The sequence below is a fragment of the Helianthus annuus genome, chromosome 4 (genome assembly GCF_002127325.2).
Source record: "Helianthus annuus cultivar XRQ/B chromosome 4, HanXRQr2.0-SUNRISE, whole genome shotgun sequence".
Taxonomy (NCBI): Eukaryota; Viridiplantae; Streptophyta; class Magnoliopsida; order Asterales; family Asteraceae; genus Helianthus; species Helianthus annuus.
This window is the reverse complement of record NC_035436.2, coordinates 186,985,607-187,011,750: the sequence shown is the minus strand read 5'-3', so window position 1 is coordinate 187,011,750 and position 26,144 is coordinate 186,985,607. Positions and strand designations below refer to the sequence as shown.

General features: G+C 40.2%; 2 long non-coding RNA genes and 2 other non-coding genes across 4 annotated transcripts; all 4 read left to right on the top strand.

Moving 5' to 3' along the window:
* The first annotated feature begins 13,608 nt into the window (after positions 1 to 13,608).
* LOC110934020 lies at positions 13,609 to 14,723 on the top strand. Its single transcript, XR_004890680.1, has 3 exons — positions 13,609 to 13,888; positions 14,475 to 14,535; positions 14,622 to 14,723. It is a non-coding gene; the product is annotated as an uncharacterized LOC110934020 (transcript).
* Positions 14,724 to 16,518: 1,795 nt separating this feature from the next.
* Positions 16,519 to 16,887, top strand: LOC110937507. Its single transcript, XR_004890679.1, has 2 exons — positions 16,519 to 16,585; positions 16,675 to 16,887. It is a non-coding gene; the product is annotated as an uncharacterized LOC110937507 (long non-coding RNA).
* A 466-nt stretch (positions 16,888 to 17,353) lies between these two features.
* Positions 17,354 to 18,555, top strand: LOC110935154. The gene is made up of 3 exons (XR_002588910.2): positions 17,354 to 17,547; positions 17,656 to 17,749; positions 18,164 to 18,555. It is a non-coding gene; the product is annotated as an uncharacterized LOC110935154 (long non-coding RNA).
* A 5,410-nt stretch (positions 18,556 to 23,965) lies between these two features.
* On the top strand, positions 23,966 to 24,072 carry LOC118491877. Its single transcript, XR_004892322.1, has one exon. It is a non-coding gene; the product is annotated as a small nucleolar RNA R71 (small nucleolar RNA).
* The last annotated feature ends 2,072 nt before the right edge of the window (positions 24,073 to 26,144 follow it).

Genomic DNA, 26,144 nt, shown 5'->3' with positions numbered 1-26,144 from the left:
TTGAATGGACTGAGAAACATGAGAATGCTTTACAAGCCCTTAAAGAATATATGTCCTCAGCACCAGCATTATGAAAGCCTGAAAAAGGAGATGTGTTATCCTTATATTTGGCGGTATCCTCAACCGCTGTAAGTGCTGTCCTTGTTAAGGATCATGAAGGTACACAATATCCTATCTACTATGTAAGTAAGAGTTTACTTGATGCCGAATCCAGGTACTCACACCTCGAAAAACTTATTCTTGCATTAATCATGGCATCAACTAAGTTAAGGCATTATTTTGAAACCCATACTATTGTTGTTAGAACTAACTTTCCAATTAAGAATGTCCTCAGGAAACCAGAGATGTCAGGAAGAATGGCTAAGTGGGCAGTAAAGCTTAGTGCCCATAATATAAGATATGAGCCAAGAACAGCCATTAAATCCCAAGCATTAGCTGACTTTGTGGCTGATTTCAGTAGTGATCTACAAAAAGAAGCAGAATTGGAAGTCCAGCAGCTGGATGAAACCAAGGATCCTTGGATACTACACACCGATGGATCCTCAAATGTCAAGGGCACAGGGCTCGGGATACTACTAAAATCGCCACAGGGGGACATAATACCCCACTCCATAGCCTGTGAGTTCCAAGCAACTAACAATGCGGCTGAATATGAAGCCTTAATTGCTGGCTTACAAATTGCTAAGGATATGGGGGTGAAATATCTTAAAGTATATGTAGACTCATTATTGATCACCAATCACTTTAATGGATCCTATGCTGTTAAAGGTGAAAAACTAACCAAATATTTAGAGATAGTCAAGGAATTGGCACTCTCTTTTGTCTCTTTCAGCTTAACACAGGTACCAAGGGAGGATAACACGGAAGCTGATGCATTGGCCAACTTAGGATCATCCTTGAAGATTCCAGAAGATATAAGTATCCCTATCATCCATATCCTGGCTCCCGCTATTGAAAATCAGGTGGCCATGGAAATAGAAGAAGATACTGCAGTGATCCCTAGTGAAGAAGCTCAATCTTATTCAGGATCATGGATCTCACCAATTTTGAAATACTTGCAACACGGAGAGATTCCGATGGGAGAAAATCCTAGAGCTTTCAGGATTAAGGTATCTCAATTTACAATCTTAAATAATGTGCTATATAAACGATCCCTTGCAGGACCATATTTAAGATGTATTGAGGATCCTGAAATTGAAGAAGTGTTGAGAGACTTCCATGAAGGAGATTGTGGAAACCACACTGGGGGCAGGGCATTATTCTCAAGGATCCTTAGAACAGGATACTACTGGCCAACCATGAAAAGGGATGCTGTAGAATATGCTAGGAAATGTGATCCTTGTCAAAGACACAGCAATATCCTTCATCAACCAGCTGAATTGCTACACCCCATACCATCCTCTTGGCCATTCATGAGATGGGGGATGGATATAGTTGGCAAGCTCCCTAAAGCACCTGGTGGAAAAGTATTTATGCTTGCCATGACTGACTACTTCTCTAAGTGGATAGAAGCTGAAGCTTTTGCTCAAGTCAGAGAAAAAGAAGTTATATCCTTTATCAAAAGAAACATTATAACTAGATTTGGCATCCCCTCTGAAATTGTATGTGATAATGGTTCCCAATTCATTGGAAGCAGAACCACTAACTTTTGTGACAATTGGGGAATTAAGATGATAACTTCAACACCAGTTCATCCACAAGCCAATGGCCAAGCAGAATCATCCAACAAGATCATCATCAACAATCTGAAGAAGAAGCTAGGATCCAAGAAGGGAAAATGGGCAGAGGAGTTACCTTATGTGCTATGGGCTGATAGAACAACTCCCAAGAATGCCACTGGTCAAACACCTTTTTCTTTAGTATTTGGGGCAGAAGCAGTGATCCCAACAGAGATGGTGATCCCAACTGCTAGAACAAGTACTCATGATCCTGAAGAGAATGCTACAATCCTGGCTCAGGATTTGGATACTATTGAGGAAATCAGGGACCTGGCTAGGATAAGGATGGCAAGCTACCAACAAAGAATGGCTGGTGCTTACAACAAAAATGTTAGGATAAGGAAGTTCCAAGTCGGAGATATGGTGTTGAGAAAAACATTCCAAAACACTATTAATCCTGCTGACGGAAAGTTAGCACCAAAGTGGGAAGGCCCTTACTTGATTGAGGCTGAAGCAGGAAAGGGGGCATACAGATTTCTAACCATGGAAGGAAACTTATTACCAAGAGCCTGGAATGCTGTTCACTTAAAGAGATACTTTATGTGAACGTGATCCTTCAAGCATGTGATCCTTACATTGAAGTATCCTCAGAGGATCCTGGTGATATCAGTGATCCTTACTCTGGTAATGTCCTTATCTTAAAACTATTACATTTCCTTACTTTTTACCAAAGGATAAGGATCCCGTATCCTTCATCCTCTTCTCACGAACCATTTGAGTTATGATAGTTCAGGTATCTACAGCATATCGTCAAAGATCTTCAAAAGCAACGCAGATCCTTGGGCTTGTCCCCATTTATCCTTGGGATTATCCCCAGTTTCCGCCAGCAGCGCACGATGATCCTGATATAGTTCACGTCTTTGGGACCAGTACCCACTTCCGGGGCTGACAACCTCATCGTACTGGCTATTCCCAGGATCCTACGTATAATGGTAGACGTACCATACATCCGTTCATAGGGTTTCTAACGTTTTCACGTTAGCTAAGGTTTTGACATTTTCATGTCACTAAGTTTGGATAGTCGCCAGTAAGGGCCATACTCCAGTTTACATACGATCCTTTGGGCTTGTCCCCAGTTATCCTTTGGGCTTGTCCCCAGTGATCCTTTGGGATCATCCTCAGTTATCCTTTGGGCATGTCCCCAGCTACTAATTTATCTCTTACATTGGCTTAGTCCCAAGTTATATTCTATTTTTTCAGGTTTTCGAAGTTAAACAATTAAGGATCCCTAATCCTTATTATCCATTAAAATTTTACTTATGGTTATCTCGGTTAAAGGTTAGGATCCTAACTTGGATCCTCAGGTATGATCCTTAACTATTTTTAATTTCATTATTCATTTGAATAACCTTTAGACCTTGACAACTGAACCTATGATCCTTAAAATAAACTACCTTGAAAATTTTCGATTATAGGATATTTGATCCAGGATCATATCCTAAATTTCCTAAACATAATTTGCTCAACTTTTCTTACTCAAACAAACATATGTCAAAACAATTGAAAATAAAAAGGATAATAACGCAAGATAAGCGACAAAAGTTTAAGATTTTATTTATTAACGAAAGGATTAACCCTTCAAAAGTTGTCAAAATTGCCAACCCACATTTCTACCAGCAAAACGTGGCCCGTCCACATGGGTTGGCAAAGGGTGTCCATTGTCTATGCGGTCTTAGCATGTGCAGGAAATTAAAAGCGGCAGGATCACAAAGGCTTCATCCCCCAAACAGAGGATCCCTCCACCTTTTGTAATCCTACCTATTGTCCGAAGGATCCAGGATCCTTAACCCTAAAAACTATTGTTCAAAGATTACAAACCATAATTGTTTCAAACCACAAACAAACCACTACCAAACTCAAAAAATTGGGCTCCGGCCTAGTCTCGAAATATCCATCATCGCCCAATCCAGCAGCTCACACCTTTGCTGCTCCATCACCACCAGCTTCTCCACCCTGATCCTTGTCAGCATCACCGCCCTCCAGCATTGGGATCTCCTCTGCTTCGTCCTCATCCTCCAGCTCTGCCAATCTTGCCTTCCAACCCTCCACGTCCCATGAGCTCTTGTCAAAGGCAGGATCCTGAGCCTCCGCAGCCATTTGTAGTTGTATCTTGTACATAGCAGTTGCGGCAGAGACCTTGGCATCCTGGATGATCTCCTGCTTCTCGCCATCCATGTCAATTAGCCTTTGAGCAGCCTCATCCTTTGTAGCCCGGAGTTCCTTCTCAAGATCGGCTATCTTGAGATCCTTTAACACGCCTATTTGTTGGAGGTCGGCGATTTGGCTCTCCTGATCCTCGACGTGGCCAAGGTAGGTCTCAATCTCAGCAAGTTTCTGCAAAAGAGAAAAAAGGTAAGTTCAGGATCAGGTGATCCTCAAAAAAGCAGGATATACAGGCAGAATATACGAGCAGGATATTAGAGAAGGATAACCAACAGGGGCAATGATCCTTACCTCATTGACATAGTCAAGGAACTGTTGGCGGATCAGGGGAAATCCTTGGAGACCCTCAGAAGTCTTCCTCTTCTTCCCCTTACCTCTAACAGGTGCTTTAGGAGCCGAAGCAGAGGGACTGGCAACAGAAGCCTTCTTTCGTGAAGACTTGACGTTGGCAAGTTCATCTATCCCAAACTTGGAGGCAGACTTGGCAGATTTGGCAGACTTCCCAACACCTACACAATCAAAACAAGATAAGTTCCCTTACTAATTAAACAATCCAGCATATAACTTACTTTTTATAAGGATACTTACTTGACATTGTGGCAGATGCAGAGGATACTTCCTGTGAATCTTGGGTGGCAACTTGAAAACTTCTGGTTTCAGGATCAAGCTTTCTGAAGGCTAGAACTCTCTCTCTTGCAGCAGGGGTCAACTTGAGATGAGCAACGGATATAGCTGCACACAAAAAACAAAGAAAGTGTTAGTGATCCTCAGCCTAAGGAACAAGTCTGATGATGATCCTTCAGGATCCTCTACCCTACCATGAGTAGCCCACTCCTTGGGCAGATCCTTCCCATTAGGGATGGTATCCCTCCTAACAAAGAAGAATCGTCGCTTCCAATTCGTGTCATTCTTGGTGACCTTAAGAACAGGGTGATCCTCTCCGGCTTTCCGTTTGAACAGATATCGACAGGATCCAAACGTTGTGAGATCATACATCTCAGCCAGCTCCGCCACTCCTAAATCAATCTCTTCTTGCTCAATGATCCTTTCCAGGGTATACAAGACCCTCCAGATCATCGGCATAGCTTGGATATAAGATATGCCGGTTAAAGAAAAGAAGGATTAGGTGAAGGCTGGAAAAGGATATGAATATCCTAGGGTAAACGGAGTTGCAGGAAAGGCCACCCAGGCATCGGAAACGAAATCACTCAGAGCGGTGGAAGAAAAAGACTTGAAGATAGTATCCCCCGGAAAACAGTGACGGATCCTATCAACATGAGCATCAGTGAAGCAGCACCTCTCCGTAGGAGAGTCTTTGACGATCCCTTGGCTTTTCAGAGGACTGCTCTTCTTGTGATCCTTGTGAGGGGAATTTCGGAGCAACATACTCTTGGCAGGGTAAGAACAGAAGAAACAGAGCAGAAAAAGGAAGAAAGAAAGGAAGAGAATACCTGATCAATCTTCGGTGGAGATTATAAAGGGAGTATATCCTGAATTTGAATACAAATCGATCCTCACCCTATCTCCTATTTATAATTATGATTTGCAGGGATGTCACTTCAGTGACGTAATGATCACAACGGCTAGTTATCCGAAGTAATCCGTTGAAGATAAGATCAGAGCAAAATATAACTCATTAATTTACAATAAACTCCTTATATTTTGGGGGCAATTGTTAGGGCTGGATTTTTATCATACGTGATCCTTATACGTGATCCTAACCAGTGATCCTTGTTTCTTTGGCAAACAGTGATCCTCAGCAGGACTTCAGGATCAGGATCATGGACCATTAAAGGATCCTCATGCTTACAGTTACCTTGGTTTAATACAACATTATTTTGCAGGAACATCTAGCAGGATACGCTCTTAGCATCATAATCAACGGACGCGTCTTCACAATTATAGCATGAGCTCAATCAGAGATAGACATTGCAAAGGATATGGAAACTTAGCTTGATTTAAGGGCGGCAATTTAGGCTAGATTGTCTTTTATTTCTAAAGGGGTAATGAGCTGATTATTAGTCTTTTTACCTAAAATAGGTCACCTACACTTGTATATATAACACTCTTCCTCATTCGGAAGAACAGACAACACAACTCTCACACGCTTAGACACTCGAAACTATAGTGATCCTTGTACTCAGCTCATTATCATCCAAAGTTGTAACTATTTTTCTTATATTGAAGTTTGGTGATCGGTAGTTGCCATCACCCGAGGTTTTTTATGCCGGAGATCATACATTGATCAAGGGCTTTTTCCTCGTATAAATCATTGTGTCTTTGCATATTTCACATTAAAGTGATCCTTTACTTTTTCTACAAACCAAGCATCATACCCCATTTACATAAAGTTTGGTTGCATTATCCTTGTGTGATTTTTGACCAAAACACCAGGCATTCAACATATAGGAGGACCAAAAGGATTGCACCTCAGCTCAGCAATAGTGACTCAGGCATCAGGATCATATTTCCAACCGGCAGGATCCTATACTCAGCATATGGGATCCTTCATGAACTCAGGATCCTCCTTCGTTCCAGGATTATCCCAGGTTCAAGGATCCTCCTTCGTTCCAGGATTATCCCAGGTTCAAGGATCCTCCTTCATTCCAGGATCATCCCAGGTTCAGGGATCCCTTCAGATACCAGGATCCTTGAAGAATTTGCAAACAGGAAGTCCAGATGTCCATCAAGGAGATTTTATTCCAATGCAGACCATCGCTTCCACTGGTCCATCCATCATCCCAGAATCCCAGCAATATGGATTCACATCCAATGTTCCTAACTTGAACCCGATGGGAGGTAACACTTTTAATAATCCTCTTACCACTAACCATGGATTCATGCAGGATACAGGTATCAATCATGCTATGGCCAGAGAACTACAAAAACTGAAGGATATGATATCAAGTGTTCCAGGGGTAGTCAAACCTATCCTGGAGATTGCAGATGGAAGCCATAAGGTATCTCGTTTTGCACCACCAATTTGTGATGCTGAGATACCCAAAAGGTTCCATATCCCTACTATGAAGCTGTATGATGGTACAACGGATCCTGAGGAACACATAGCACAATACAGGGAGAGAATGGAGATCATTCCAATTTCAGAAAAGTTAAAGGAAGCATGCCTATGCAAGGGATTGGGATCCACTCTTACTGGATCAGCTCTTAAATGGCTGCTAAGTCTTCCCCCTTACTCTATTACCTCATTTGCTAATCTAGTTAATTTATTCAATAATCAATTCTCTTGTAGTAGAAAATTTGAAAGATTGACTAGTGATTTATATAGGGTAACTCAGGGTCATAATGAATCATTAAGGGATTATATAACCAAATTCAGTAAAGAATCCTTGGACATTCCCAACTTGGATATGGCCACAGCTGTTGAGGCCTTCAAAATGGGATTGCTTAGGGATTCCTCGTTCTATGATGATCTTGTTATGACACCATGCAGGAACCTAGATGAAGTAAGAACTCGTGCACTCAGGTTCATCCGGCTAGAGGATGACAAAAGGATCCAGGGGAGACAAGTAGGATCCTCAAAACAAGAAAAGCAAGGATCCTCTTTCAAGAGCAATAAATTCAAATCCTACAATAGAACTGACAACCAGAACGTGCCTGCTGTTGACGAAGAAGAGGATGATAAGGATTATCCTCCGATTTCTGAATATTGTTTTTCCGTTGATAACCATGAACTAATCCTTGCAATGCAGAATCTAGGAGAAAAAGCCAGATGGCCCAGAAAAAATGACAAACCAGCCGGAACTAAAGACAAATCAAAATGGTGTGCATACCACGAGGATTTCGGGCATTTAACTGAAGAATGCATCGCGTTGAGAAAGGAAATTGGATATCTGCTAAGCAAGGGACATTTAAAAGAGTTGTTGGGGAGAAAAAAGCAAAGGACTCAGGATCCTGAAAGGATCCCCGAAAAAGCTCCAGCCCCTCCGGCAAATGCACAAGTGATCAACTTTATTTCTGGAGGATCAGACATCTATGGTACATCCTTCTCAGCAGCTAAAAGGCATGCAAAGGAAGCTAAAATGGATAACGGAGAAAGGCCTATTCGAACATCAAGTGTCTCGGAAGGAAAAGCGATAACCTTTGATGAGGATGATCGCATTAACATTCAGGATCCTCATCATGATAGTCTAGTCATCACTCTCTTTATCTCTAACCATTTTGTCCGCAGGATCCTTATTGACGGAGGAAGCTCAGTGAATATTATCCAACTCGATGTTCTAAAGAAGATGGGTATCCCCGAATCAGATATCACTCCAAGATACTCCGTGCTTGTGGGGTTTAGTGGCGAAACTAAGAAAACCCTGGGGGACATCAAACTCCCAATTTATGTGGAAGGATTACATAATTATCAAAAATTTTGTGTTATTGACTGTTTGTCTTGTTGTAATGTTATCCTTGGCAGGCCCTGGATACATGACATGAAGGCAGTCCCATCCACCTACCATCAATGTGTAAAGCTCCCTAGCCCATGGGGAATAATCAAAATCGACAGTGATCAGCAGGAGGCTAAGGATTGTTACACCTCGTCAATGAAACCAGCCTCGAAGCCAAGGGAGCAATAGCAATTACAGTATCCTCCAAGGAATGTCTTGGAGGCGAGAGAGCAGGATGTGGACGAAATCCTTTTGGATCCTAATGATCCTGAATCAAAAATCTATATCGGATCAGGGATCCTTGGCAAGATGAAAGAAGACATAATATCCTTCCTCAAAAGAAGAAAGTCTACCTTTGCATGGAAACACGAGGATATGACAGGTATATCTAAGGATATTATCACTCATAAACTTGGCATTGACAGGTGAATCAAACCAATCCATCAAAAAAGGAGGAAGTTTGCACCGGAAAGAAATGCCATTATCCAGGAAGAAGTAGAAAGATTACTTCGAGCAGGTATGATTAGAGAGGTAAAGTATCCAAAATGGCTAGCCAATGTGGTTGTTGTTCAAAAGAAAAACGGAAAGTGGAGGGTATGTGTCGATTTCACTGATTTGAATAAGGCATGTCCCAAGGATCCTTTCCCATTACCCCACATTGACTCCATGGGGGATGCAACGGCGGGTCATGAACTGTTAACCTTTATGGATGCATCATCTGGATTCCAACAAATTCAGATGGAACCATCTGACCAAGAGGATACGGCTTTATGACCCCAACCGGTTTATATTGTTATATTGCTATGCCGTTTGGATTAAGGAATGCAGGTGCAACATATCAAAGACTGGTAAACATGATGTTCAAAGATCAGATTGGACATACTATGGAAGTATACATAGACGATGTGGTCGTAAAATCCAAGAAAGCTGAGGATCACCTAAGGGACTTGGAGGAAGCATTTGATATCCTTGATAATTATAACATGAAGCTTAATCCTTCAAAATGTCACTTCGGTGTTAAAGCAGGCAAATTCTTAGGATATATGGTAACTCAGAGGGGCATTGAAGCAAGCCCGGAACAAATCAAAGCATTGGTGAATATCAAATCCCCTGCCAACGCTAAGGATGTGCAAAGGCTAACAAGCAGGATAGCAGCTCTAAACAGATTCATATCCAAATCCTCAGAAAGGTGTAAGGAATTCTATGATATCCTAAGGAAGAACAAGAAATTTGAGTGGACTGAAAAGCATGAGAATGCTTTACAAGCCCTCAAAGCATACATGTCCTCAGCTCCAGCATTGATGAAACCAGAAAAAGGAGATGTGTTATCCTTATACCTTGCGGTATCCTCAAAAGCAGTAAGTGCAGTCCTTGTTAAGGATCATGAAGGTACACAATATCCTGTCTATTATGTAAGTAAGAGTTTACTTGATGCTGAATCCAGGTATTCACACCTTGAAAAACTTATCCTTGCATTAATTATGGCATCTACTAAACTAAGACATTATTTTGAAACCCATGTTATTATTGTTAGAACTAATTTTCCAATTAAGAATGTCCTCAGGAAACCAGAGATGTCCGGAAGAATGGCTAAGTGGGCAGTAAAGCTTAGTGCCCATGATATAAGATATGAGCCCAGAACAGCCATCAAATCTCAAGCATTAGCAGACTTTGTGGCTGATTTCAGTAGTGATCTACAAAAGGAAGCCGAATTGGAGGTCCAGCAGCTGGATGAGACCAAGGATCCTTGGATACTACATACTGATGGATCCTCAAATGTCAAAGGCACAGGGCTCGGCATACTACTAAAATCGCCACAGGGGGACATAATACCCCATTCCATAGCTTGTGAATTCCAAGCCACTAATAATGAGGCTGAATATGAAGCCTTAATCGCTGGTTTGCAAATTGCTAAACATATGGGGATCAGGTATCTTGAGGTATACGTGGACTCATTGTTAATCACTAATCACTTTAATGGATCCTATGCTGTTAAAGGTGAAAAACTAACCAAATATTTAGAGATAGTCAAAGAATTGGCACTCTCCTTTGTTTCTTTCAGTTTACCACAGGTACCAAGGGAAGAAAATACAGAAGCTGATGCATTGGCCAACCTAGGATCATCTTTGAAGATCCCAGAGGATATAAGTATCCCCATCATCCATATCCTGGCTCCTGCTATTGAAAATCAGGTGGCCATGGAAATAGAAGAGGATTCTACAATGATCCCTAGACCATATTTAAGATGTATCGAGGATCCTGAAGTTCAAGAAGTTTTAAAAGACTTCCATGAAGGAGACTGTGGCAACCACACTGGGGGCAGGGCATTATTCTCAAGGATCTTAAGGACAGGATACTACTGGCCAACTATGAAAAAGGATGCTGTAGAGTATGCTAAGAAGTGCGATCCTTGTCAAAGACACAGCAATATCCTTCACCAGCCGGCAGAATTTCTACATCCTATACCATCCTCTTGGCCATTCATGAGATGGGGAATGGATATAGTTGGCAAGCTCCCTAAAGCACCTGGTGGAAAAGTATTCATGCTTGCTATGACTGACTACTTCTCCAAATGGATAGAGGCTAAAGCTTTTGCCCAAGTCAGAGAAAAGGAAGTTATATCCTTTATTAAAAGAAACATCATAACTAGATTTAGCATTCCTTCTGAAATTGTATGTGATAATGGTTCCCAATTTATTGGGAGCAGGACTACTAACTTTTGTGACAGCTGGGGGATTAAGATGATAACATCAACACCAGTCCACCCACAAGCTAATGGTCAAGCAGAATCATCCAACAAGATCATCATCAACAATCTAAAGAAGAAACTTGGATCCAAGAAAGGGAAATGGGATGAGGAATTGCCTTATGTGCTTTGGGCTGATAGGACAACCCCCAAGAATGCTACTGGTCAAACACCCTTCTCTTTGGTGTTTGGGACAGAAGCAGTGATCCCAACAGAAATGGTGGTTCCAACTGCTAGAACAAGTACCCGTGATCCTGAGGAGAATGATGCAAACCTGGCTCAAGACTTGGATACTATTGAAGAAATCAGGGACCTGGCTAGGATAAGGATGGCTAGCTACCAACAAAGAATGGCTGGTGCTTACAACAAAAATGTCAGAATAAGGAAATTCCAAGTTGGGGATATGGTGTTGAGGAAAGCATTCCAGAATACCATCAATCCTGCTGATGGAAAATTGGCACCAAAGTGGGAAGGCCCTTACTTGATTGAAGCCGAAGCAGGAAAGGGAGCATACAGATTGCTAACCATGGAAGGAAACTTGTTACCAAGAGCCTGGAATGCTGTTCACTTAAAAAAATATTTCATGTGAACAGGATCCTCCTGGCATATATGATCCTTACATTAAAAGCATCCTCGAAGGATCCCAGTGATGTCAATGATCCTTACTCTGGTAAAGTCCTAATCCTAAACTATTCCATTTTCTTATTTTTACCTAAGGATAATGATCATGTATCCTTCATCCTCCTCTCACGAGAATTTGAGTTATGATAGTCCAGGTATCCTCAGCATATTATTGATAGTCTTCAAAAGCATCTCAGATCCTTGGGTTCAACCCCAGTTATCCTTGGGCTTGTCCCCAGTTTTCGCCTGTAGCGCACGATGATCCTGGTATAGTTCATGTCTTTGGGACCAGTACCCACTCCAGGGGCTGATAACCCCATCGTACTGGCTATGCCTAGGATCCTACGTATAATGGTAGACGTACCATACATCCGTTCCTAAGGTTTCTAACGTTTTCACGTTAGCTAAGGTTTTGGCATTTTCATGTCACTAAGTTTGGATAGACGCCAGTAAGGGCCATACTCCAGTTGACATACGATCCTTGGGCTTGTCCCCAGTTATCCTTCGGGCTTGTCCCCAGTTATCCTTCGGGCTTGTCCCAGTGATCCTTTGGGCTTGTCCCCAGTTATCCTTTGGGCTTGTCCCTAGTTACTAACTTATCTTTTATATTGGCTTAGTCCCAAGTTATATTCCATTTTTTCAGGTTTTCAAAGTTAAACAATTAAGGATCCTTAATCCTTATTACCCATTAAAGTTTTACTTATGGTTATCCTGATTAAAGGTTAGGATCCTAACTTGGATCCTCAGGTATGACCCTTAACTATTTTTAATTTCATTCATTATTCATTTGAATAACCCTTAGACCTTGACAACTGAACCTATGATCCTTAAAATAAACTACTTTGAAAATTTTCGATTATAGGATATTTGATCCAGGATCATATCCTAAATTTCTTAAACATAGTTTGCTTAACTTTTCTTACTCAAACAAACATGTATCAAAACAATTGGAAATTAAAAGGATAACAATACGAGATAAGCCAAAAAGATTAGAGTTATTTTATTAACAAAGCTATAAAACCCTTCAAAGTTGTCAAAATTGCCAACCCACGTTTCTACCAGCAAAACGTGGCCCGTTGATGCGTGTCAGTGTGTATATATTTTTGATGTATATTTAAGCCCTTTTTACACTTTTAGCCAAGTTTTAAATTTATAAAACACGATATTCACTAACACTAAACACACATATGGGCAAGTGCACCCATCGTGGACGTAGTATAGTGTTGGTAAGATACCGAGGTCATCCAAGGACACAAGAGCTTTTAATACCGGTTTATCCTCAACGTCTAATCAAATCAAAAAGGTTAGAAAAATGTTTTAAACTAAGAAAAATAAAAACTAACTAAATGCTGAAAATAAAAATAAAATAAAAACAGATAGACAAGATGAATCACTTGGATCCGACACGTGTATTAGTATAACCTTTGATTATTTTCGCACTTTTGCACTTGTTTAAGAGATTATCTTAGTTATTGTAGTAGGCCCCTCTTTTGAAGGCGACGTTACCCTCAACCCAGTAGTTTGAGTCAGCAAGGATACAATCCTAAAGGGTCGGATTATTGAAAGATAATGAATTAAGTTATTAATGCAAATTATGGTAGGCCCCGCTTTTGGCGGTGACGTTACCCTCGGCTAAGTAGTCTGAGTCAGCAGGGATACAGTCCTAAATAGCCGGGTTATCTATACTACCTTATAATACATATAGGAAGGACTTCTTAAAGTCCATAAAAATTGCCTTCAAACACCTCTAAAGCATGGTTTACAACCCTCTAAAGCACAAAATAATTTACACTTCCAATTATGCCCCTCCAAAACTTTTTGCTTTTACCCGGATCCATCATCAGCCGTCCATTTCCTTTATGTCTTCACACGGATCGCAATCAGACGGCTGATGTATCTTTCACTCGGATCCATCTTTCCCCTTCATTCTCTCTCATCTCTCCTCTCACCAGTCTCTCTCTCTCTCTCTCTGGCGATTCCAGATCCAGATTTGGATCTAGGGTTTCTCTGCTCTCTCTGGCGATTCCAGACACAGTTATGCTGCTAGAAGCTCCTCCATCTTCACGGCCGTCGTGGTCCAGCAGCGCCGCATAAATCGACGCATTGCCGTACATGACGGCGAGTACGACGACCACAAAGTCAAAGCGGAGGTTGACCATTTAATCGAAGAAGAAATGCGTCGTAGTGCTAAAAGACCGTCTGATTATCTTAAAGACCTCCCTCCTGTTGCCAAATTCAACTTTGAGGTAGTTTTGTTCTTGTCAAATTTCTAGGGTTTTGAATTTTGATACATGCTCTGTTTTTAATAGATCCGTTTAAGTGTTGTTGTTATGTTGTTGTATGATAATATAGTGTTATTATGTTGTTATTTGCAATTGCTTGGTGTTCGAGACACCTTCTCTCAGATGGTTAACATGGTGGGGGATGGGGATAACTGTTTAAGACACCGTCCCTCTGATGTAACATGTTCTTAATTTTAGAGATAACTATTTAACCATTTAGTGTGATGGATAAGTTATAGTAGATTTTCACTGGTCATTTTTTTGGCATTTTAGATAATGTCATTTCTTTCATGTGTTTACCAATGACAGAGAATGAGATGAGTACAGGGTTGAATTGTTTTACAATTAAGTTTTTATTTTTGTTTAATTTATGGATCATTTATGATATTTTGAACTCAACATACTTATAGACAACTGTCTGGTATAAATTCTTTAATTAAGTATGCTAATTTAGATTTGTTACTGATAGTAAATCTTGGTTTTAAAATGTTACTAATAGTAAATCTTGTGAGTGAAGGTAGTCAAGGTGTCCATGTTTGTTTTGTTTCAGATGGGTGTGGTGTCTGATGCGAGCAAAAAGAAGAAGGCAGTCGCCTTAGCCAAGAGAGGAGGTACAGATCATTTTTGTTTCTTCTTGTTGAGATCAGTTCATAACATTTAAAGGTTATAAAGTGTTTAATGGTTTTTGAACTTGCAGTACAAGCTTTGATGAACATAAAGAATGGTCTAGATGATCCCATAGTGTCTTGAATTGGGATGCAGATGCTGTTGATCCATGTAGTTGTCCAAATGACCAGGTTTGACCCCAATGTCAAATTAATCTCAAAACTATAGTTAAACGGGTCAAATTAGAAAATCAAGGTAAATGGGTTAAACTTTGGGTAAAGTCATTTTTATTGTAACAAATATTATCTTGATGCCTTTCAAAAATAATAAAGAAAATCAAGTCTTTTTTTTGTTTTTCTTTTTGGAATTAGTTAATTATATTATATGACTGTGTGTTATGGTGTTGTGTGTATGGCATATGTGGGTGAATCAAGAGCATTACAAGCGTATTCCTCTGCATTAAAGATCTCACAGAAACTTGGATACAAAACTGGATTTTTTAAAGGATTTGGATTAGGAGCAACATATTTTACCGTCTTCTGTTGCTATGCACTTCTTCTATGGTACGGAGGCTATCTCGTTCGAAACAATCACACCAACGGCGGACTCGCCATTGCCACCATGTTCTGCGTTATGATAGGTGGACTGTAAGTTCTCCAGTTTCACAATTATTCAACTTTATTTTCAATCGTATTACGTCTATATATATAATCATATATATATATATCGACAGTGCTTTAGGCCAATCCTCTCCGAGTATGTCTGCATTTGCGAAAGCTCGGGTGGCCGCAGCGAAAATCTTTCAAATAATCGATCACAAACCGAGCGTTGGCAAAAATGGTGAAACTGGCATTGAACTAGACTCGGTTTCGGGACTCGTGGAGCTAAAAGATGTTAACTTTTCATACCCTTCAAGACCAGATGTCAAAATTCTTAATAATTTTAGTTTAAGTGTTCCTTCTGGTAAGACCATTGCCTTGGTTGGAAGCAGTGGCTCTGGAAAAAGCACAGTGGTTTCCCTCATTGAAAGGTTCTATGATCCCACTTCAGGTAACTGACAATGACTTTGCCTAGAAAGATGAAAAACATGATAAAGTGTGTTGCTTTTTGGTTGCAACATTATTACATTGTACAAATTCGGTGAATGGGACATTTGGTCAACCAAAAAAGTCCATATGTGGGGGAGGTGAAATTTTCTTTAATTAAGCACATTCATTAATGGATATCAGGATATGTTGATACAACATGGTTATTAAGTCAACAGTGCATGTGCCAACCCATAATCCTGAGCATGAGAGAGTGGTTGACCTAAAAGTCAAACCCTAAGATGAACTATAAAGTAAAGTAAACAATAAATAAGAACAAAGTCAGAGATTTAGTTTGACCAGGAACATGTTAATCCAAGATTAAAGATTACATAAACAATTAAATAAGAATGTATTTTAGTTCTTGAAATTATTTTAAAGATTTGATTTTTATAACAAAATAATTGTTTTTGGCAGGTTGGGGAGAGGGGGTTACAATTATCAGGAGGTCAAAAGCAGAGAATCGCGATAGCACGTGCGATGTTAAAGAATCCCGCAATCTTGTCCTTCTTGACGAAGCAACGAGTGCTTTGGATTCTGAATCTGAAAAGTTGGTTCAAGAGGCGTTGGATCGGTTCATGATCGGGAGGACAACTCTTGTGATTGCTCACCGTCTCTCCACCATAAGGATGGTGGATCTTGTGGCGGTTTTACAGCAGGGTGGTGTGTTGGAAATGGGAACTCATGATGAGCTTTTTGCAAAGGGTGAAAATGGTGTTTATGCTAAGCTTATAAAGATGCAAGAAATCGCACATGAAACTGCTATGAGTGGACGCTTTTTACCAGATAAAGGTAATATAAATTTAAATAAATCTAAAGATCAGCTGATTACCTCATGTTACATATATTAGCGTAATCGAACTTTATTGTGTGTATGGTGTGAATTGCAGCAATTTTTCAGAAACCCCAAGCTCTCTCTCTCTCGGCGATTCAGAAACCCCAAGAATTTCTATCACTCGACAATCGTCAGGTAAGCTTAAGTTGTTGATTGTGCAACTAAGCTTTTAGATATAGGCTTTTTCAGTGATTATCTCTCTATCGGACACCGGATCTGTGTAGTATTTCAGACATGCGCTGGGTTCGTCAACGATGGTGGCTGTGGTTGGAAGATGATGACGTTGGTTGGTGGCCAGATTGGTACTATCCTTACCAGATCTACCTTTTTTTTTTGTATTTGTGTGGTTTATGTTTATACGCTGTTAAATTTCATGTGTTATAAGTTGTTTTAAACAGTTTTGCTACTGTTTTTGGATGTATTTATGTTAGATCTGCATAAAATTTTCAGATCTGTGTTGGTTCTGGGTTTTTGCAATGTTTTGTGAACTGATATTGTGAATGGAGTGATAAAATGAAGGTTATTGCTTCATTTGATGGGTGAATAGCTGAAGCATGATTGAGAAAACAGTTTAATGTAGAATGTTATATGTTGTATTTGGTTTACACATCAGGTATTATGCTTCTTTTATGTTGTTAATTTTACAATGATCCTGTGGATGAGGATGCAGCCAGCACAGCCACAACAACTTTATACGGTAAGCGATTATCATATTTTGAAAAAACCATGTTATTTATGTTTCAAGAAATAAGTATGATTTGATATAATGCACAATTTAACACATGAGTTTAATGACAACTGTTGATGTAACGCATGCAGCCATACCAACTGTTATAATCTCCAACTGTGAAATAAAACGCATGGACCTCATCTCTAGAAAAAGTCGATTCTAGCTTTGCCTAGGATAAGCATTACGGGCAATAAAATGTGAAATATTATATCATTGGGTCGGTTTTCTTTTCTACCATTTTCCTTGGTTTACCCTTGACCCATTGTCAAGCAGATCCACCAGGCCTGAATGTAGAAGAAGAAAAACACAGACAAACGACTTACAACTGGCAGTCACGGATGCTAAGTCGCCCGGGCACAAAGCACAAGTAATGATCGTGTACCTTGCATTCTATTTTAAATGAATTTTATAGCTTTCATAATTATCTGATTTTTTACAAACTGCTATGTCCTGTTGTCATTTGTTGCGAGTGCAGGCGTTGCAGTATAAATAATGTTCTAGATTATGTAAGGGCTCGCGTGGTCTCGCAGAAGTAGCTGCTGGTGTAAATCACCATGACCAAGTACACGGTATGTTCCTCCTAAAAATATCGGTGAGATATATCGGTTATCGGCCCCCATGCAAAATATTAGTGTCAAATATTGGTCCCCACCGTGATAACCGATATTTCAAATATCAGTCGTTGACTGATATCCTATATTTTACCCATTAACTTCATAGATATTGATTAATGTTTTCTATTTAGTCAGTACCTGTTTTTTTTTTTTTTTTTTTTTTGTATTTATTTGCTGCTGGATTAGTATACATACTTTAATTTATGTATTTAAGAATTATGTCTTTAGTTTCTATTATTCTGTATTAAATTTTTGTAGTTAAGATTAAGATAAGCTTGTTTCCGTTTTCGTATGCTGGTGTTTCTTTTGTCTCCATTGACTATATGATGTTTTTTTATATTTAATACAGTTTTCTGTCTTATGATTTAGAAATCAGAACGATTTCAGCTTCAAGCACCCCCTCGTCTACATCCATATCAACCGATCCAGCCCGAAAGTACGGAACTCAAGATCCGACTAACAGGAATAACATAAGTTGTAATTTTTGTGGGAAGGTAGCTAAAGGAGGCGTTTATAGGCTGAAACAGCATTTCGTAGGAGGTTTTAGGAATGTAACTGTATGTTTAAGATGCCCGGAGCACGTACGTGAGGAGATGAAGATATACATGCAGAAAAAAAAATGTCAAAAGTCGAAAACGTCATGAACTCAAGGATTCGAGTTAACGAGTATGATCTTGATGACAATGAGGAAGATTGTAGTGAAGCAGGCTGTAGTAAGTTGCCTCAACATAAAAAAACAAGGGTAAAAGGTTTTATGGATATACCATTTACTTGGTCATGGTGATTTACACCAGCAGCTACTTTAGAAAATTAATTGAAAACAGTTTATGAAGCGAATAACAAGATTTTTAAAAATTGATAAAACTATATGGATAGAGATCAATGAAATTACCAATTGCTATGATTTTGAAGAAAAGACCAAATAGTTGACTTTCAAATATTAAAACGTCTCAAAATAACATAAATAAATGACACATACAATCACAATAATTGAACCAAAACCAACAAGTGATCAACAAAAATCTCTTGATCTACATATAATACTTAACCAAGTTTTGTACATACTTCCTTGAACTCAATGAGCAAAAAATAGTATAGTTACATTTACTTTTATTTGTTGTTCAAATCCGATTCTTCCTAACAAGGATTTAATGCACATGACCAAAAAAAAGGCATGCAACTTCTGCCGTAACGCAAACAAACCGAATGGTAAATTATAAGCGCCGCTGCATCGCGCGGGTTTGAATAAAAGCCATGTGCATAAAAATTAGGGGGTGTTAAACGAGTTCAACCTGAATCTGACCCCAACCTGTTTAGACTAAACCTAAACCCGTGAATTTCGTGTTAGGTTCATGTCGTATTTTCGAGTCGTATTAGAAATTCACACCCCTAATAAAAATAAATGACATGTAGTCAGTCTGACCCATTCTTTAAGGCAAACAAATTTAGATTTTAGTTATGACCCAACTGAACTGAACCTTCTCATGCACACCCTTAGAATTACTAAAAGTGCTGTGTTTTCCGTGGCATCGCGAATTTGATTTTGGTTATGGCTCAAAACCGAACAACCCCGTACATAGCCCTAAACTCACCAACCAAAGTGATATGTTTCCGCCCGCATCGCGCGGGTAAACGGCTAGTAGTATTAATAGTAGTTAACTTATGAGGGGGCCAAAGAGTTTGGATCCCCGCCATCCAATACCTATGGGCATTGAAGGAGATCCTACTAAATTTGACCCAGGTCCCAAGCAGGACCTCTAAACGCTGAACAAGGGCAAGACCCTTACCAAACCGTTCCCTTAACCCCCGACCAGGTAGCCAACATACCTCCATATAGACCGTGGAGATATGAATGGTGAAAATCTTTTATTTTATATAGACAGTAAAATAATGCCAAGACACCACAGACAAACGATAAGGAAAGATCACCTTCAACATAAGTAACTAGTTATTAAAGTCATTAATACAAAACCAAATAAAAAGTGCAAAAGATTAAAAATAAAAAGTATTATACTAAACACTTGTCTTCACCAAGTGATGTAAGAGACTTAGGCAAACATGGCCTTGATTGTCAAGAACTCTTACGATCAATCTTGGATCCCGAGACGACTCACACACTCTACGATGGACAATGGATGATGGTGGTGGATGATGGTGTTATGGTGGTGGTGGGTGGTGGATGAGGTGTGAGAGAGGTGGTGTGCCAAGGGATGAGAGAGAATGAAGCCAAGCTCCTCTATTTATAGGCTGAACAGAAGGCTGGACACGGCCCCGTGTCCGCTGGACACGGCCCCGTGCCCGCCTGACACTCTCTCTCCTCATTAATTGTAATTGCGAATTACAATTAATGCGCCTGCTGTACTTTCACCACGCCCCCGTGCTCGCTGGACACGGCCCCGTGGTGGGCAATGGAAGCTTCTACTGGTTTGTCTTTTCTGCTGCTTCCTGGGCACGCCCCCGTGTTCGCTGGACACGAGCGTGTTCAGACTCTGTTTCTTCCTTTTTGCTTTTGGAGGTGCCGTTGAGGGTCCGGGCAGTCTACTTTTGTTCCTTTTCTTGTATTTATGGTAGAATTAGTGGTCTTTTTGCTTCTTTTGTGATTTTGAGCTCATTTCATCCTGAAAATACAAAAGGAAGACAAAAACACTCTTTTTCCAACATTAGTACTTAAAAAGGGTTAGTTTTATGCCTTAATTGATGTGTTTTATATGTTGCATTTTACACACATCAAATACCCCCACACTTGAACTTTTGCTTGTCCTCAAGCAAAACTCTTTAAATGTGGCTTACACTCCCAAATGGAATAGGTAGAAGAGAAGTTTTTAGCTTGTCCTAGAGTGTCGGGAATCCAAGGTTTTTATAGGCTTTATTTTTATTTATTTACAATCCTATTCGTTATGATTTATTTTGAACTTTTCATAAGATAAATTACTTATTTGGGCATAGCATGCCTTATTAAAATTCTATTTATATACAAGTTCACATACCTCACGGGAGATCACTCAACACTCGGCCGAAGGTGTATATTTTAGTGAATCACTCGAGAGCGGCACGGAACTTACGTCTTTCCATAGGCTTGCCAAGCAATCAATCCTCCTCCTTTTTAACTTTTTACCTTTGTAAATATCAAGAGGACTTTTTGGGTGAAGGCTTGGGTTTAAAGGTGGGTGGTTGGTTAGTGGTTAGTAAAAAGGGCGAAAAATCGTAACAAGCGTCGGTTTTCGTGAAGTACCTTATTTTTAATGACTTTTTATTTTTGAAGTATTTCTCCAAACAAGCTTTTTATAGCTTTTGTTTGTTTTTGACTTCATCATCATATATATATATATATATATATATATATTTTTTTGATGTCACATGAAAGGGCAAGTTGACGAAAAACCGAGCTTGTTACTAAAATAAAGGGTGAAAAAAATGAAAAAAGGTTTTTGGTAGGTAAAAATGGTTTTTGGGGTAATGAAATGAAAGGTTTAGGCTCAAAGGGGCTATCTAGGGGGATTTTGGGTAGGTAAAAGAATGAAAAATAATGGTTTTGAAAGAAAAATAGTTAGTCCTAATGCCTCCATCATTTACTTACTTGGGTTTAAGTTGGTAAGGACCGGGAATGTATCGTCGTGGCAAGTTCTAGATTTGTAAGGACCGAGCGGCTATTCACACAAGAAATGAAAAATGAGCATTTAATCTAAATATGTGTATTTTTATGCTCAATAAAGGCTCAAAACTCACTTTTGTGGGAATGGGTTTTTAATGTGACCAAGCATATATAATCGAATTTTAAACTAGACTTGTTATGCCGTTTCATAATTTTCTTATGTTGGTTCCTTTTTTATCACGACGCTATCGGTTGTAAACTTGTAAAAATATAACCTTTTTTTAGAACTTGTTCTTCCCAACTTAAACTAAGACAAGTAAATAAAAAAAATGAAAAAGTTTTTGAAAAAATTTGGGGTGTTTAGCGGTTCCAATAGAGTTTTGTGTAAGGCTTGTGTTTAGGATTTTGCAAAATTTCAAGGTTTTAGCATCCCCCCCACACTTAAATTACACATTGTCCTCAATGTGTCCAAAATAATATTTTTGGTTGATTAGAATGTATAAAAGTGTGTTAAAAAGCAAAGATTTATGTTACTGGCATCCTGGACACGGCCCCGTGTTCACCGGGCACGGCCCCGTGGTCAAGTGCCAGTAACAAAAATTTCAGAATTGAAACAGAAGCCTGGACACGGGGGCGTGTCCGCTGAACATGGCCCGTGTCCAGTTACCTGAACTGGGTGATTTTTCTGCAGGGGCTCAGCACGGGGCCGTGTTGGTTGGGCACGGCCCGTGTTGAGCCTTCTGTAATGGAGATTTTTGTCGGGTTGCTCTGTTCTTCGTGCATGGTTCCATTTTTTCTCGTTCCCTTTTTCATCCATTACCACCATGAGTGTGTTTTATTCTGCAAAAATTAAAAGATTAAACTAAACTAAACTAAGGATAGATCCGCGGAATGCCTCCGTGGTGCGCCACGTTTATAAGGGTCCTTGGCTAGACCCGATTCCTGGTTATATATCTTCTGAGTGGAGTGCCTTGCTTCCCAAGTTACACCGTCGGAGAGCGGCATCCAAGCTTGAATCAATAACCTTCATGTAATTGATTGGGTCGTCATCCTCTATTTTCTTCCCAACTCCGAACTTCACCTCATCGTCCCCATACCTCAAAGTCAGTGTCCCTTCATTCATGTCTACCACTGCTTGTGCTGTGGCAAGGAAGGGTCTCCCTAGGATAAGGGGGACCTCGGTGTCTTCCTCCATGTCGAGTATGACAAAGTCAACTGGATAAACGAATTTGCTTACCCTTACCAAGACATTCTCGATGACACCTTGTGGGAACTTGACTGATCGATCAGCGAGTTGTATGCTTATTTTTGTAGGGCTCGTGGTTCCCAAGCCAAGCCTTTTGAACATTGATGAGGGCATGAGGTTAATGCTAGCCCCTAAGTCGGCCAAGGCATTGCGAACGGGTGATTCCCCTATTGAACATGGAATCGTGAAACTTCCGGGATCGATTTTCTTTTGGGGTAGTTTATTGAGTACGAGGGCAGAGCATTCTTCGCCTAAATTAACTAATTGCAAATTTTCAATTTTCTTTTTATGTGTAAGGAAGTCCCTCATAAATTTAGAGTATTTAGGCATTTGGGTTAGGACTTCGATAAAAGGAATATTGACATGCAATTGTTTTAACAAACTTTCGAATTTTGCGAATTGCTCATTGGTTTTTTGACGAATTAACCTACCGGGGTATGGAACTCGAGGAGCCTTGGTAGGTTCTGGTGATGGGGGAGAGTTCTTTTCCTGCAGATGTGTCGGCATTGTTTCTTCCGTTGGTGGAGGTACTTCTGCAGGCCCTACGGTGCGGTTTCGTAGTGTGATGAGGTGAACTTGCGCCTTTGGGTTTGTTTCGGTATTGCTAGGTAATGCGCCTTGTGGTCTCTCATAAAAATTTTGTGCTAGTTGATTTATTTGTTTTTCTATGTTTTGAATGCTAGCTTGTTGATTCCTAAAATTAGATTCTAATTGTAGAAATCTTTCCGAGTTTTTCTTTTCAGTGTCGGAGACGAGGCGAGATATAGTATCTTCGAGCCTTTCTCGTCCACCTTGTTGTTGAGTGAAATTTTGTGACTCATTTCTTGATTGCTGAAAGTTTGTTCGTTGGGTTTGTTGGTTACTACTATTGCCGGTTTCCCTCCAACCAAGGTTTGGGTGGTTTCGCCATCCTTGGTTGTAAGTTCCCGTTGGAGGACCCGACGGCCTAGGTCTATTATCAATGTAGTTTACCATTTCTTGTTGATCGTCCGTTTCTTTCATGCAACTCCAATTTTCATGTGACCCACCACACCCTTCACAAGCCATAACCGAGACTGTTTTTGTCATTTCTAATTTTTTTATTTTTGAAGAAAGGGCCTCGATTTGGGCTTGTAAAGAGGTGCTTTCGTCGACCTTATGGGCGCCCGGGGCGATAGACTTATTTCCCCGGGGAGTGTGCCATTGAAAATTGGTTTGAGCAATTTCCTCAATTTGATTATATATTTCGTGTGGGCGTCGATTACCTAAAAGTCCCCCGGAGCTAGAATCAAGTGTCTGCCTAGTGTGTGGCAACAATCCATTGTAGAAAGTGGATACTTGTTGCCATATTGCGAGGCCATGATGGGGACACTTACGTAATAGCTCCTTGAACCTTTCCCATGTTTCATATAAGGATTCCCCGTCCTCTTGTGAGTATGTGTTAATTTCAGCCATTAATTTAGCAGTTTTAGAAGGAGGGAAATACTTATATAGAAACTTTTGGGCTAGTTCATCCCAGGTGTTTACCGATCCAGCTGGGAGGGTGTTGAGCCAAGCTTTTGCTCGGTCTTTTAGTGAGAACGGAAACATACGGAGGCGTATGGCGTCGTTTGATGCTCCATTGATCCGAAAGGTGTCACATATTTCTAAGAAATTAGTTATATGTAGATGAGGATCCTCGTCCGCAAGCCCGTGGAAGGTTGCGGAGTTTTGGAGCATTTGTATCAAATGCGGTCGAAGCTCGAAGTTATTGGCTTCGACATTCGGAGCATTGATAGCGGCGCCTAGATTACCTACGGTGGGCCGTAGATAATCCATAAGGGTACGTTGGTCCGCCATTGGGGGTGGATCACCCGAAACCTTCTCTTGGTTTTTGGCTTTTAACCTTTTTCTGAGAAAGCGTTCGGGTTCTTCTAGCGGTTCTTTTATGTCTTTATTGGAACTGGAGCTCATACACTACGTGAGGATGGTGTCGGGTTCCAAGTCCTGCAATAAAAACAAAAAAAGAATGTCGGTCAGAAGGTTCACCACGGCCCCGCGTTGAGCGAACACGGCCCCGTGGTCGGAGATACAGTGATTGTTTTCCAGATCCCAGTTACTGGAAGTTGGACACGGCCCCGTGTTGCACCGGCACGGCCCCGTGGTCAGCCTTCTGTAACTTGAAAAACAAAAACTGCCAGTAACTTTGCTGAGCACGGCCCGTGTCCGACCAGGCACGGCCCCGTGCTGAGCTCTGCAGAAGCTAAAAATCTAAGAAAAAATCTAAAAAAATTAAAGAAAAATAAAAATATGATTAGGCCGTTGATTCCTAACTTTCTTAAAATCCTTGTGTCCCCGGCAACGGCGCCAAAAACTTGATGCGTGTCAGTGTGTATATATTTTTGATGTATATTTAAGCCCTTTTTACACTTTTAGCCAAGTTTTAAATTTATAAAACACGATATTCACTAACACTAAACACACATATGGGCAAGTGCACCCATCGTGGACGTAGTATAGTGTTGGTAAGATACCGAGGTCGTCCAAGGACACAAGAGCTTTTAATACCGGTTTATCCTCAACGTCTAATCAAATCAAAAAAGTTAGAAAAATGTTTTAAACTAAGAAAAATAAAAACTAACTAAATGCTGAAAATAAAAATAAAATAAAAACAGATAGACAAGATGAATCACTTGGATCCGACACGTGTATTAGTATAACCTTTGATTATTTTCGCACTTTTGCACTTGTTTAAGAGATTATCTTAGTTATTGTAGTAGGCCCCTCTTTTGAAGGCGACGTTACCTTCAACCCAGTAGTTTGAGTCAGCAAGGATACAATCCTAAAGGGTCGGATTATTGAAAGATTATGAATTAAGTTATTAATGCAAATTATGGTAGGCCCCGCTTTTGGCGGTGATGTTACCCTCGGCTAAGTAGTCTGAGTCAGCAGGGATACAGTCCTAAATAGCCGGGTTATAGTATTAATAGTAGTTAACTTATGAGGGGGTCAAAGAGTTTGGATCCCCGCCATCCAATACCTATGGGCATTGAAGGAGATCCTACTAAATTTGACCCAGGTCCCAAGCAGGACCTCTAAACGCTGAACAAGGGCAAGACCCTTACCAAACCGTTCCCTTAACCCCCGACCAGGTAGCCAACATACCTCCATATAGACCGTGGAGATATGAATGGTGAAAATCTTTTATTTTATATAGACAGTAAAATAATGCCAAGACACCACGGACAAACGATAAGGAAAGATCACCTTCAACATAAGTAACTAGTTATTAAAGTCATTAATACAAAACCAAATAAAAAGTGCAAAAGATTAAAAATAAAAAGTATTATACTAAACACTTGTCTTCACCAAGTGATGTAAGAGACTTAGGCAAACATGGCCTTGATTGTCAAGAACTCTTACGATCAATCTTGGATCCCGAGACGACTCACACACTCTACGATGGACAATGGATGATGGTGGTGGATGATGGTGTTATGGTGGTGGTGGGTGGTGGATGAGGTGTGAGAGAGGTGGTGTGCCAAGGGATGAGA